Source organism: Phaenicophaeus curvirostris, chromosome 1 (assembly GCF_032191515.1).
Source record: "Phaenicophaeus curvirostris isolate KB17595 chromosome 1, BPBGC_Pcur_1.0, whole genome shotgun sequence".
In the NCBI taxonomy this organism is placed as follows: Eukaryota; Metazoa; Chordata; class Aves; order Cuculiformes; family Cuculidae; genus Phaenicophaeus; species Phaenicophaeus curvirostris.
Window position 1 is genome coordinate 12528567 of NC_091392.1, and position 14917 is coordinate 12543483.

Sequence of the window (14917 nt, forward strand, 5' to 3'; positions counted from 1 at the left end):
CTCACTAAATCCTTGTGTGCTAGATTGGAAATTAATTTCCATGTTGCGGGTGGTAACACCATTGGTTCCAGAAAAGTGTGTCTGCAATTAAGTATCCTAGACAAAATCTAACAGCTTGTTGTACGTTCCTTTTTGTGTTTTGAGTGTCAATGGCCCAACCTTTGAATAAAGGTAAAACTAGAGCAGTTCCAGACCCTTAACCCTATAATTGTTATATGGTGTCTGCAGCAACATCTTATAGTTCCAAAGCAGTGTTGCAAGTTTTAGATATAATTGTAGTACGACTCACTAAGGTAGATGAAAATCAGAGCAAACTAGTAGCTTACTGCAAGGTTACTGGTTATGATAAACCATCATTGTAAAAGTATTGCACAACAGTTGTTTTGTTCCTTTCTTGACAACAAAGATCTATATTATATTTATCTCTGTTTTAAAAAAATGCTTCTAGAAACTTCATTTTTCTGACCAGCCTGACACAGTAACTTGAATGTACACAATCAAAAGGGGAGACACAAGATTTACCTATAAGAAAGCAATAGCAACAGAAGTCATATTAATACCTTAAAAGTGATAAGTCATTTCATTACTTTTATTAGTCTAGCCTAACAAATTTTCTTTGATGGTTTGAGATGAGCATCCATCATAATTTATTGTTACCTGAAGTGAATAATGACTGAATTTCTTTAATTAAAGATCTTTGTTCATCTAAAGGCATTATCTGTCACTGAATGTAAGTTACTTTGAAGGAAAAAAAAGATTCTATAAAAAATATTAATTACTTTCCTTCTGAAGAGTAGAGGTTGGAAAGTGAAGTTTTAGTGTCTTTGTATGCCAAATGTTTGTCATTAGAAAACCTAAAAATCATTCGAACAAGGAATATAGTGACATTTTATCAAATTGCAGAAATGATCAACATAAGGTGATTTAAATACATATCAGTTCACATAGTCAGTAAAGTATTTTTTCATATCTGTATTTGAAAATTATTTATAGGACAAAGAACCTAATGTTTCTTTGGAATGAAACCTAATTAAGAGTGACAATTAAAGTGTCAATTGGTGTCACTATAGTATATGGACTTAAAGAAAGTTAGTTGTTGTGGAGGTGCTATATCAGTTGGCATTAAATCTGGTTTTATTTAATATCTATTAAAAATCTGTTATAGTGCAGTATGCAACTTTTTTTTTCTTCTGAAGATGCTGACAAAGTATGGAGAATTGCATAGCAAAAGAAAAGAGCATAAAAGGGATTAAAAGGGTTAATATAACCCCAAAAGATGGTATTTTATTTTGAAAGATGCAAGCTAATCCTCCTCTAGAGGAAAACAATTCAGAACACCAGTCTTCAGAGAGAAACGGAGTGTGAAATCCAGTATGCTGAACAAGCCTAGGTAATAATGGGCAAGAAAATAGATATTTCAGCAATCAGTGCAGGACAGTAGCAAAAAAAAAAAAAAACCAAGCAGCAACATAGTCAAGCCCATGAGGATAATTCCTCCTTTCTTCTTAGAGCATTGATACATGATCAAAACAAGTTGATCAACATGATAGATTAACAAGTTCTGGTACATTACTGAGCTGTGATTATTTTCTATACGTTGTGGTGCAATAGGAGATACTGCACTGAGTTCCATGCTCAATAGAAGCAGTATAAATTTACACCAACTTATGTTCTGTCAGGCCAGGCAGGGAGGTACAGGTACAGATAGTTACTCTATCTCAGCTGACACCAAATACTAGGTCCAGACGCAGTAACATGTTTCTGAGTCTTATCTCTCTGTTGCTGGGACAGGGAGTGGTTGGATGCTTTAGGGAATGCAGAGAAGGGAACAAGAACATGTTTTGTTCATGGTAAATCAATGACCAGGATTAAAGCAACTGTGTGGAAGTACTAGAGTGGTTAAAGTTAATGGAATGATACAGAACAAATGGAAGTTTTCTATAAGAAATTGCTGTACACCGGAAACAAGGAACATACTTTAATACAGGGTTGTGGTTGTTACATGCTGAAATTAAAGTCTTATTTGGTTTTGCGATTCAAAAGAAGTGAAAAAGTACAGTGTACAAGACAAATCTATTTAACCTGAGAGATGGCTAAATCATAGCTTAGCAGAAATACGAGGACTGTTTTAAGGGGACAACCTGGGGTTTTTTTCATAAATTCATGAGAAAAAGGAATCCATGTGACCAAATATATATCTATTATGCAGGTAATTACATCTATACTACTTGTCATCTCTTCTTCTATAGTCCCTGGGCAGACATAGACCTTTCTAGGGTACAATCCATGCCATTTGAATGAAGATGGTTCAAATAAGTCAGGTGTATCCCAGAAATACATTTTCTATTTGGTTGACTATAAAGGGAGCTGATGATAGTTGGCTCAGATGTACGTGTCTATCCCGCATGTTATGAATAAGAAACAGATGATAAAATTCGGTTATGTGAGAGAATCTGAATACAAACCAAAATTCTAATACTTCGAGAAACCTGCTATGAATCTAAAATATTTAGTCTTTGATACTGGTGAAGCAAGGAATACTTTCTCTTTACTCATGGATTCAATTTTTATTTTATTATCTCCAATGTGTAATGACACTTGAATAATACCATTCTTTTCCACCATTACCCTATGCATCCTGTCTTTAGCATCTCATTTTTCTAAATTATGACCCAAGTACTGTTCCTGTCTTTGGAAGAGGAAGGCTATGTTTTGCATAAGGTTGTGTGTTGCCTTGTAATGTATTCTGTCTCTAATACAAATATGGCCTGACTGCGTAGTTCACTGTGACAAACCATTTTTGGAAGTGATTTAATTTCTTTTGCTCATCCAGCAATCATATCTACATTGTAGATGAGAATCAGATTGACATTGGCTGAAAGATATTCTCACTATAGGAAAAAAGCATCTTATACAGGAAAAAATGCTCTCTTGTATGCATATAGTATGCATCCTACAGCATTTAAAAAGCTATTGCCCCTCAAGCTTAGTCTTGCCTTTAAAAGGCAGAGTGTACAGGGGAAGGAAAGCTCTACGTGTTTCAAAAAGATGGAGAGAACAGCAGTACTGAATCACCACCAAACAGAGGCTTGTCATGGGGTACAAGCTAGCTGGAGGAAGTCCCACTGGCTTTGTTATGTACTCATTTTAAAATTTCTAAAGCAGAAGTAGTAATTTACCTACTTGCTAAAAAAAACACCTAAATCCAGGAAATATCATCATTTTATATCTAAGAAAGTACTAAGCAGCACATATTTAGGTGACAACTATGATATTATGTGGCTAGAGATCTAAAAGTCTTTTTTTTTTATTAGTCAGGTTCTTTGCTAAACACAAATACACTGCTTATTTTAGTTTCTTTGCATCTGTTTTTGCTGACCAGCCATATAGTTTCCATTGATTACTATAAGCTGGCAGAAGTGTTCATACTGAAAAAAATTGACATTAAAGGAAAAGATTGTGGAAATGTGTTCCCTAGAAAAACAGAGATATGAAAGTGTTGCTCAAACAGATTTACCTCTTTCCAGCTTTGCTTCAGCCTTCACACTTCATCCTCACCTTCTTCAACCCTCTGCAAGTATGTATCAAATTTGCGTAAAGCAAAGTATTTGCTAATTAGGACATGAAAAATTGGTTTTGTCATGTTCTACTAAATGAGCTGTCCAAGTACCTGACATATGCCATGTCTTTTGGGAAGTACCTTTGAAATACATGAACCTATAGAAAGCAGCCCAGCCCCAGAAGTGTTCCTGTCTAAAAAAGAACTGACTATTTCAAATGTAGATCCATAAAGACTAAGTATGAAATACTGTTGCTAAGGAAATCTGAAGACAGCTTAGGGCTGATTCATGAAACTATGGCAACACCTAAACAAGTGCTGCAAGTGAAGCATTAAAAAGAAATGTAAAAAGTGGGAGCCTGACAAAGTTCCTACATCAGACAGCTATTTTATAAAGGTGGAATTTAAACAAGCTGTGAGAAACTGAGATTGTTAGTACAAAATGGACCCAGAGAACAGATGCACTGCCCATACTGGTTAATTCTTAGCCCTCTCCTGACATATGACTGGAAGATGTCAATAGCCAGTTTCACCCTGATGTCATATGGGAGAGAGTGTGAGCCACACACAATGCACAAACAGTCACAATGAGGAGGGAGAATTTAGCTATGTAGGTGTAAACTATAAGAATAAAAAGATGGCCAAATATCTTTGGTATATTTTGTATAAACGCTAGTAGAAGTTTGTAACTCCTTAAGACTGCTAACAGATACCACTACATCACACGAAGCGTCAGCAATTTCCAGAACAGGCAGAAATTTCACCAAAAAAAAAAAAATCTCAGCATATTCAAGTAAACAAACATAGCTCCTTAAAATGAACTGACTTCAATGGGAGGAATACTATGTCCCCCACAGAATGATCTCAGATTTACCTCTCTACCACAAAGATTAGTTTTATTTTTTACTTTGTCCGGGCTTGTTTAAGATGTCTTTCAATTTCCATGGTCAGGAAAGTTACTTTTTTTTTCTCTGAGTTGTCCTGTCTCTTGGGAAAGCTGCCCAAGATAAAGCTGCAGGCAGCACCGACACCCTGCTAATCCTAGTCTGGCCCAGGCAGTTCCGATCTCCTGGTTCCTTAGCCCACCACTGAGATGTCTAAAGCATTGACTCTGCTTCTGCAGCTCTTCATTCAAAATATTGAGAGCACCTAGTGCAAATTGGAGACTCTGTATCTCATGGCTTGCTTATTCCCCAATTCAGGACTTTATAGTCAACAGTGCTGAGGATGTGAAGAAATTAAATCATTAGGAAGATGGTGTAGGTTTTCTATTTGGGGCTTACAGAGGTTTTCTATCATACTGCTGTCTCTTCTCTTTCACATCCCCAAATCATTGGTGATTTTTTTCCTTCTAGTGGCTTCCTGAAGGAACCCCATCTTGGTTTGATTGTTTCTTATAGGTACTCTGAACTAATAGCAGTCCACACTTACTTTATTCAGGAAGGGATGCTTCTTTCTGTTGTCTCTGACAAGAGATATTGGGAAATAGAAGGTCTGATAGCTCTCCTGCTTCCTGCCGTACTTTCTCCTCTCCACACAGTTATTCAATTGTACATTTGCTCCTTGTCCTTTTTCTTCCATTTCTTTTGAGTATTCTTATGTTGAGAGCAACTTACACCCATTTGGCAACATTTGCATTTTTAGCCCTGCTTTATTCTTAAATGACACATATATCTCTTGTTTGTGAGATTAAGGGGCATTTGATCTTTCAAAGGGAACGTGCATGTGAACCTAGCAGGGAACCACTGATCTGTTTGAAGTGAACCATATGAACCATTGATATCTAGAAGTCAATGACATAAACTACTGTCTGGCATGCTGCTAAAACATCCTTTTTCAGTTTTCTCTTTCCAATTTACCACACCATTTTGCATTTTGCCTTACCATCCCACTGTGAAGTCTTCTGTTGTTCCTGGGTCTGTGTGGTTTAAAACTGATGGAAAACAAAGGTTATAGCTGACCTTTTTCCTTTCCATCTCAAATTATGAGCTTTTATATGACATCATAAATGCAACAGTTTCCTCAGCATGAATTCTCTGTAAATATGTCCTTACAATAGCTTTTGAATTGTTTCAGTTTTTAGCTTATTTTTGTTGCTGTTCTTACCTAGTAATGACAGAAATATTTATTGATCAAAAATATGGTGAGTCATGCTGTCCACATCATTGACTTTGCTGTTAGATGTCATAGTGCCCTTTTCTTCACCCCGAGTTTTGGCCGTTTGTCCCTTCCTACCTTCTCTACATAGAAATCAATATTTTGTACAAGACAGTTTCATAACAGCCTTGTGAGAGCAACAGTTCTGTTTCCTATGTTGATTCCAGAAACAAAACTCCAATTTTTAGAAAATACTGTTACCATGAAAGAGCTTTTACTGTTACATTAACATAGCTCCTGGAAGCACTGTTTTCCAGATTCATTTCTGCAAGGCATGTCTCCCTTACAGAGTATTGTATTTTTAGCTGTGAGACATGTACTCTCCTAATAACATTCAAACTATTTACATCCTTTCTATCCTACACATTCAGACAGTTTTATACTTTGGATGAACTTGAAATATTTTTTTAAGCATCTTACTGTAATCTTCTGGTATTAAATCTATTTTAATAAATATTTTATATGTTATAGCAGGTAAACTAAAAAATAAGTTACATATATGGCCTAGTTTAGGAAGAGATTCAATTTAAATCCTGTTAGCAAGCGAAATGGTAATATCTCAATAGCACAGAGAATGAAACATTTGAACAGAGAGAGTCATGGCAGGAGACCAGTTATCCTAAAATTCACACTAATGAGACTTTCATATTTTTTCTTGTAAAGCTCTGATTAGCAATGAAACAGTGTGCAATTGCTTCCGTATTTCTGAATAAAAGAAAAAGAAACCGTAGACCTTCTTAATGAATATGGATTCCTGAAAAAATAGACATCAATAATAGTTAGTAGCTATTACACTGTATTAATGGAAGTAGTATTAATTGCATTGTGTTTCAAAATCGTAGTGTTATGGTTTTGCTGCTTCATCCTTATTAATGTTTGTGCACTATGTGGTACATTTGTGGATAATTTTGCAAAGCATTAGACAAATCTTTTTTACATATAATGCAAAGAAGGGTTTTAATGACTACTAGCAAGCATTCTGTTTCAAAAGTACTTTTATTATTGATGAAACTGTTTTCTAATGTAGGCTTATATGGTCTGTGTTAAATCTGAGCAGTGCTTCTATGAAAACTTATCGGGACACTTGTGTACCCAACTTGTTAACATTAAGAGAATTTTATTTGCACGTTGGAGAAATAGGTCCCTTTAGAAGACTTTGTAGCAAAAAAATACAAGTGTGTAGACATAGATTCTCAACATTGCATGTCATAAAGAGGTAACTACCATTGCTTCAACAGCTATTTTACCATTAAATTCTTGTGCCCAAGATGAGGCTACATACAGTAAACAGTCAGACATTATAATTGTGAGGTCTACACAGAGACTTGCCATGCAGCTAGGCTTTGTGCAGAGCTGCAGGAGCTCTGCCTTCAGGCCCAGCAAATACTTTTCTCTGCTGAGGAGTGCAGGGCACCTTTGTGTCTGGTAGCTGCAGCCCACCTCGCTGCTAGAACCCAAGAGCTCTGTTGGCAGCACTGCAGACTGATTTCAGTTTTACTGGTATTCGTGAATTAATTAATATTATTTGAACAACAATTTGTTCAAGAAAACAGATTTTTTCACTTACCTACACTGGAATCTGGCCAGGCCAGAGAACATTCTCCTTTGTTCTTGCAAGCAGTGTTATCAGAAAACTAACCAGGCTATCTTGGACTAGCTCAGAAAAAAATGGCATCGTTTGAAGCCAAACACCTCCCAAGCATGGTACCTGGGAGAACCTACTGCAATACTGGGGCATGAAGAAATTTTTTTTTTTCCTAATTGACCTTGGTCTAGGCTCTGAGTGAACCTAGCCTTCCTCAGAGGAGATCTGGGAGATCCCAGCCTGAGGAAGGAGAACAACAGAGCTGGACTCTAAATAGAGTACCATACCACCTGTGCTTGTGTATTGAGGCATGTCTAAAGTTTAGTTTAAATGTGTTGAACAATGTTTCTGTTGGTTCAGTATAATGTAATGTCCTATTAAACAACATTTGTTGGGTTTCCAAATCTGTTGTCAAAGTACATTGTGTAGACCTTGTGACATGGTGATTTGTAATATAGTGCAATATTTTATAGTAATAAAGTAAGCTGTGAAACAAGTGAGTACATTATCTATTGTACTACAGACACGAGACACAGCACTGGGGAGATGGGAAGGTATGATTTTCAGGGACTTCCCAAACCACTTACAAGAGCCACAGAACTCTCCTGGCTCCTACAATTTCCCTATCCAGTAAAACTGCAGAAACTAAATTAGTCTTCTAGATGAGTTATTTATCCTTCTACAATTCTTTAAGAAATTTTCTTTTACGTTCTTAAAAAGGGAGGGAAAAGTTTAGCAATGGCTATGCTTGCCCTTTCTGAGTAATGATCAACTCTTTTATTTTTATCAAAATCCAGAGCATACATCCATTAAATACAACACTCCCCTTCTCAGGAAGCCTTTGGGTGACTCATAATTCAAACACAGTCAAAACCAGCACCAGGATACATACACCTATGCTGTGTCACCTTCAGATTACAGTATAAAAAGAGACATGGACACCAAAACTGTCAGGCACAAACTTTGGAAGTTGACTCCCAAGTGTATCAAAACCAATTTCTAAAAGAAATAAATTGCTTTCCAAAGCCAAATTTGTCATAACTCGGAACAGTATTTCAGTATATAAGAGACATACTGTGCTGTTTTCTTCTCTGGTAAACAAGAAAAATCTTGATTTTTGTACCTTTTATAACCACAAGCTAAAAGAAGGCAAGCTTTCTGCACACACATTCCTAGGGTCACCTTATTTTAATGTGTATTTCCATTAGGTGCAAATTCTATTTAATGGACGTTTTAGATTTTTTTTTTCTCTAATGTAAGCAGTTTTATTGTATTTTATGTGTTCTAGATAAAGAACTTCTAAAGATCCTGTGATAATTAGAAAATTATTCTATATGCATGAATAAAAGCACGAACTCAAAACCTTTGAATGAGAAAAAATTTTAATGATCTTTAAATTCATTCTATCAATTAATTTCCATTTCCACAATGAGTTGGGTTTTTTCCCAGCAGAAATTTTGCTAATATTTTAAAAGAATAAATGATGATGCTAGCAATAATAATAATATTAATAATAATGTTTTTTGTTAAAGAATAAAGAATAATTAATACTTCAAGGATTAGTTAGAAAATGTTTGCTGGTTATGGGAAATAATGCAGTGTTGTCTGCATATATTTTAACAGCTTAACTAAATACATTCGTCAATACAAAGTTAACAACTTATTCACCAGGTGAAATAATTTCTGTATTTTAAACTAATTGTTCTCAATAAATGTGATTATTGGAAGCATCTGGGGCCAAGCAGTGCCTTCCTACTACTGTATAAACTCTGAAGTAGTGCAGAAGACACCTTAATCTGAAAAAGGGGAGTGATGAGTGTAGAAACATGTTCCTTCTTGTTTTGTAAATATGATCATAGTTGGATAGTGTATCAGAAGACCCAGATGCTCTTTTACATAGCCATCAAGTCCTGCACTATTTAACATCTAATATTCTCAGGAATAAGTATAAGGAATTATGGGAAGATGATGGAAAGATTCTGGCAGAGTAATTCAACAGTGTAATCAAAATAAGGTTAATTACATCAGTGGGACATCCTAGAGCAGTTCAGAGAGAAGGCTGGGGAAAAGTCCACAGGACTTTGATCTATGGCCAGTGAGAGCCAACAAATGTGGTAGAGCCAAAGACAGTGATCTCCATCCAATTTCTGCCCTTCTTCTCTAGCTTCTTCAATGTTTTCCCCAGATCCTCCCTCAGTCTGTATGTTTATTGCTTGTCATTCTGGCTCCATTTTCCTTCATTTCAACAATTCAGAGAAGCTGTCGTTCTTGAATATCAGCCCAGTCTTTCAACTCAGCCTTGCTTTGAGCAGGAGGTTGGACTACATGACCATCAACTGTCCTCTCCACTCTAAGCACTTATATTATTCTCTGGTCCTCCACATTTGTCATATTTGAGAGGGTCTTTGATTGAATGTAATACATCATCATCTTTTTAATTTTAAAATTCTTCCATGGTACTTCTCAGAGAGAAAGAGAAGTTATTTAGTCTCATCTTCTTATTGCACCATATTAAATACATATATTTATAAAACAATTCTATATTTCTTTATATATCAAAGTTCATGAAAAATAGATGCAGACAGAAAGAATGGAGACACGGTTTTTTATTTCAGCTTGCCAGATGTGTCCATTGAGATTACATACACAGCAAATTACTCTCACACTATTATTGAAAAATAACACAGTATTTATTTATTTATTATATGGCATTTCTGAGAGATCTCAGTGGCTTGTGGGACCGGATCCAAAACAGGAACAGCTAGCTACATTCACTACATGGACATCAACTACAATGATTATTTCTACTAAGGTTAACCTTAATTAAGCAATGGGTTTATGTTGTAACTCGTTCACTGTGTAACATTCGACTTTATCAAGTTCTTTATCCTTATAGAAGCACATTAGCATTGCACTAAAAGAATAACCAGCTATCTACTGGTTCAGTATGGCCCTTTGTAAACAGTCATCTTTCAACAGTTAATTGTGAACATAAAATACGTTTTTACAAGTCCTTAGAGATAAAGAAAATGAAACTGGTTTACATGCTGCATTCTTCATCCTATGTTGCCGCATATGCAGCTACAGTCACCTCAGCTGTTGCTATCAGGAACCCTGTGTAGACAGCTGCAGGGCATCCTTCCTCATCTGAACTGGGTAACAAGCAGGAATCCATGTATGATGAAGAAAATGGGCACCTCTGCAGTGTCATTCAGCTACTGTAAACATCTGAAGTAACTGAAATGAATAGTATTCTATTCTAAAAGAGATAATTCTTTCCTGTTGATTTTTAAAGTTTTTAAAAAATCACCTACCAAAGATTCATATTTACATTTCTATTCGCGTTTGGTCAGATGAATCCTAGCTCAGCTGTAAAAATCAGTTAGATTTCTGGCCTACACTAGTCAAAATAGTTCCCCCTGCTGAAAGTGGTAGAAAATAGGCACCTGAAAATGATGACTTAAATCATTTTATTCGGCCATGCTTCACACATTACAGAGGAGTCTGGTCAAGGATCTTGGCTTAGCTGACCAGCCAGACAGACAAGGGTTTTTGAGATTAATCTGCCCATATAAGAGAGGCAAGCATAGAAGAGCTGAGGGTATTTTAAAAAAAACTGTATTACCACAAAACTTGGAATCTGTCTCAAGCCCTATAGCTAAATCTGGAATTCCATTTTTAATACCATAAAAAGAAATCTGAAATTCTATATAAAGTGGACATTATTAACGTAGGCTTGCAGAATATAGTTTATTTCCATTTAAATATATATTAATAACTTTATTAATATTACAAGTTTGATTATAAAAATTAATTGGTTTTATATAATGGACTTCTGTAAGGTTTTACGTGTAACAGCCCCACTCCTTATTTAAAAATGGGAAGAAGTAAAACTAGTATGGCTTACTCTGAATTGAAAAATTGGTTGACTGATTGATCTTTTAATGTAATTGTAAGTAGGAAATCAGTGAGGGAATATATTTTAATGAGCTTCCACTAGGAGAATTTCTTGTCTTTTGACCATATTACAATTTTGCTGAGGATCCTGTAGAAAACAAAATCGGTACCAACAAAGTTTGCAAATGGCAGAGAGATTGGTCCATTTCATTGGACAGATAACACATTACTGATAAAGAGCAATGTGGGAGCATCAGCAAACACAAAGCCTTTTTACATAGCCAGTGTAAATTACTGAAACACAGAGCAAAGTACAAAGTCCATACTTTTGCTGATGTTGAGCATTGCTTCACAACAAAAAAGGGAAATTCAGCACAATTTCTCAGTGAGATGCTATTGGTAAACTATTCTAATGCATTTATTATGAGTGTTAGCAAAATCAGTGAAATCCTGCTCCAGTTAATTTTTCTCTGCTTAAGTTCATATTTGTTTTTCATCTTTTTTCAGTTTTCCACATATGCTTCAAGATGACATGACACTTCCATATACTGTTCAAAGATCATATACATATACTATACAAAGATCAAGCCTCTTCCAGGACTCCTTTCTTAAACTAAAGTTTACATTATCATTAGTAATAACCTAAAACCTGGAATTTCTCTAGGATTTTCCACAAAACTCATAATTAGCGAAAAACTGGCTGATTCAATTATCCATGTGCCAGGTATATGGAAAGAAGTTTCCTTAATACCCAGCTCTTATATTATATCTCATTTCTTGTACAAACAAGCATATAATTTTGGATTTTATTTTCTGTGAACAATATTGTAAGCAATCGTCTAGTGAAAGCTTGTAGAAATGGAAGAGAAGGACCAGGCTTGGCAAAAGTGATCTAAAATGTTGCTGGAGGGGTAGAAACCAGGTAGTGAAGAATTAGGAATTCAGAAAAGATGTTTTGGGTTATATAAGAAGTTGTTTAAAGAGTCATGTTTTAGGATTATACTTATTTTCAGCAGAGAGGAACTATGATCCCAGATCTACAATACACTGGGTACCAGGGTGTATAGCTGTAAAACTGAAAGACATTTATGGTTAACATGAGAATCTGTTTACTTAGAACAGCTACAACCATCCTCTGTGTCAGGTAGATAATAGCAGTCTGATAGAGAGCATCAATCTGCATTCTTCCAAGTGTGTATGCTACGTTCCTTCCTCTGAGAAGTACCTGGGTCAGGCAGGTCCTCCTGCAGTATAGTCAAATCACTCCTCCACGAGTTGCTCCTCAGGGAAAGACATTTCCAGTGGCTGTGGGATCTGAGCAAGTGGAAGAGGACTCAGGGCAAAGAGCTGAGTATCTACAGCCTAATCCAGGAACCTGCTGAGAGGAGCAAGGAGCAGACACGTAGACCTTAGAGGGAATGGGATGAAACTCTTCTGGGCACTGGAAGGGAGTATGCAGATCTTGTTGTGACTCAAGAAGACATTGATTTCACTAGAAAAAAAGATCTATAAGATAAGGACATGGTGAGGAGAGCAAGCTACTCGGAAACCCCTTTTTCTTCTATGTTCTTTGGCTCATCATTTTACATTTTCTTTGTTTGAAAAGCTATGTATTTTATTATATTATAATAAAACCTTCTCCTTTGGGTTGGTTTGGGTTTATATATATATAACATAGCCTTTGGACAGCCTTTGGAGCTGCCTATAAGAAGCCTAGGCAGAAATACCTTAAATCTTTTACTAATCTGGCATTTCTTGTCAGGTAGGGAGGAAACAGTAAGCCAAAACCAGCTAGACTGACATAAAATAAAAAGTAATTTTTCACAAACATCCCAGGCTGGTGTATGCTGCACATTGCAGATCAAATTCTTGAATGGTGGAACTAGGGACTGATGATGCTTCTCCTGAGCTGTCACTCTTAACGTATTTCTGTGGCTACTTAAACATGAGTTAGTAATGAAAAAACAAAAGCTCACAGAAATTCTAGGGATTTCAGAGATTTTTACGAAAGGGAAAGTCCTATTACACCAGTTTTACAATTTGGGGTGATAAAACACAAATATAATATGCATCTTTATAATTATGAAGTCAGCAAAAGACACCCAAATGCTGCCACCACTTTCCCTTTTACTATCCAAAACTAGAAAGGTTATATTTGGAAATACACACAAATCTCAAAAAATAATACAAATAAAAAATAAATAGTAGTGGGTTAGAATGCAATATAATAAGTAAGAAAAATTTCATTTTCTGTATTGGAAATAATACTGCAAATTGAACCCAACAATTCTAGGAAAGAAGAACAACTGCCTCTGACATTTTTCAGGTGGAAGATAAAACCTGGTCTCTAGATATTAGCATTAATTCTGATGTATTTACAAGCCTTTTTATTTGCTACTTTATGTTAACTGAGAGATGACAAACTACATTTTAACAAGATATATATTTCTGTTATTAAATCAAAATGCATCTGATGCAGAGTACTGGTGTAGAAGTTGCAATTCCATTGTATTTCTAACTTGTTTATATTGGGAAAGGGATGAATAAAAATTCCTTACGTGTATTTTTGCATGGAGGTACCCACTTTTATTCATTAATATGTGATAGCCGCTTGCACACTGTTTTTTCTTCAGTTCTCATTAACAATAATTAATCTTTATCAGATTAAGGAGAATTAATAGGCAATTGTCATGCCTCCATTTAAAGTCTTTCTTTGTAGAGCAGAACACACAACTTTCAGAAAATTCATCATGGAAAAAACTGTCTATTTGAGAATCCGAATATATTTTTGTTTGCTTTCTGTTGTATATTTGTTAATATTTTTTAATTGAAGCAAAATTTTTCAATTATTATATTCAGAATAGTTGAACATATAATTTTTTTGAAACTAGAATGGAATTGTAATTAGTTTCTTCTTCCTTATGAAATATTATTAAGTTTAAAACACCTCCTACAGATCTACCTTAAGTGCCTTTTTATTTACCTATTCTTTGTGGAATCCCAAGGAAAATGTGTATATCACATTCAATTTCATTACTATCATTTATTAATTGTACTGTTCATATGGATTCCTTCAGCCAGCTATGGTCTTCAGGCATAAATTCATATTTTTTGTTCTGTGACCATATAGGCATACTGAGGTATATGGATATACTGAGGAAGGAGAAGATCCAAAAGCCACATTCAAGTTTGCTTTCTTATGCTGTAAGTTCTGATTTTAAAAAGGGGCAACATACGTGCTAGATACCCTAGCAAGTCTTTCTAAAATGCTAATTTTTCAGTTTAGGCCAGCTGTGAGGTCCTCAAGGTGCTTCACAGTTGTCAGCACCATAATCTTCTCTGTTTAACTTGTCATGTTTATGTACTACTCCAATTTTCTCTGTATTGAGGAGTTATTTCCATTATGTTAGACATGTCATCTAAATCCCAACAGTCTGAAATCAATTTATGTTCCTCTGAGATACAAAGCACTGTCACAAGGAAAAAAAAAATCTATTCATACTTTTGCTTGCTTTTCCTTGTAATAAATTCATTTAATACTTACAACTTCCCAGTTATCTTGTCAGAATCGTTTATCAGGACCATTTTTTTAGTGTTCTGTTCATTAACTTTTTAAAGCACCGCGCAGGACTATGTGTGACCAGCACATAATCTAAACATCATGAAATTCATATCAATATTGTTCCTCTCTCGTTAGACTTAATGACACAGTCCTTCTT

The 14917-nt window shown here is 35.4% G+C and overlaps 2 protein-coding genes across 17 annotated transcripts in view; both read left to right on the plus strand.

The window, feature by feature from the left end:
* MAGI2 (membrane associated guanylate kinase, WW and PDZ domain containing 2) overlaps nt 1-14917 on the plus strand; it is a 741259-nt gene that overhangs the window by 621277 nt on the left and 105065 nt on the right. The window lies entirely within an intron of this gene.
* TMEM60 (transmembrane protein 60) overlaps nt 1-14917 on the plus strand; it is a 322734-nt gene that overhangs the window by 98154 nt on the left and 209663 nt on the right. The window lies entirely within an intron of this gene.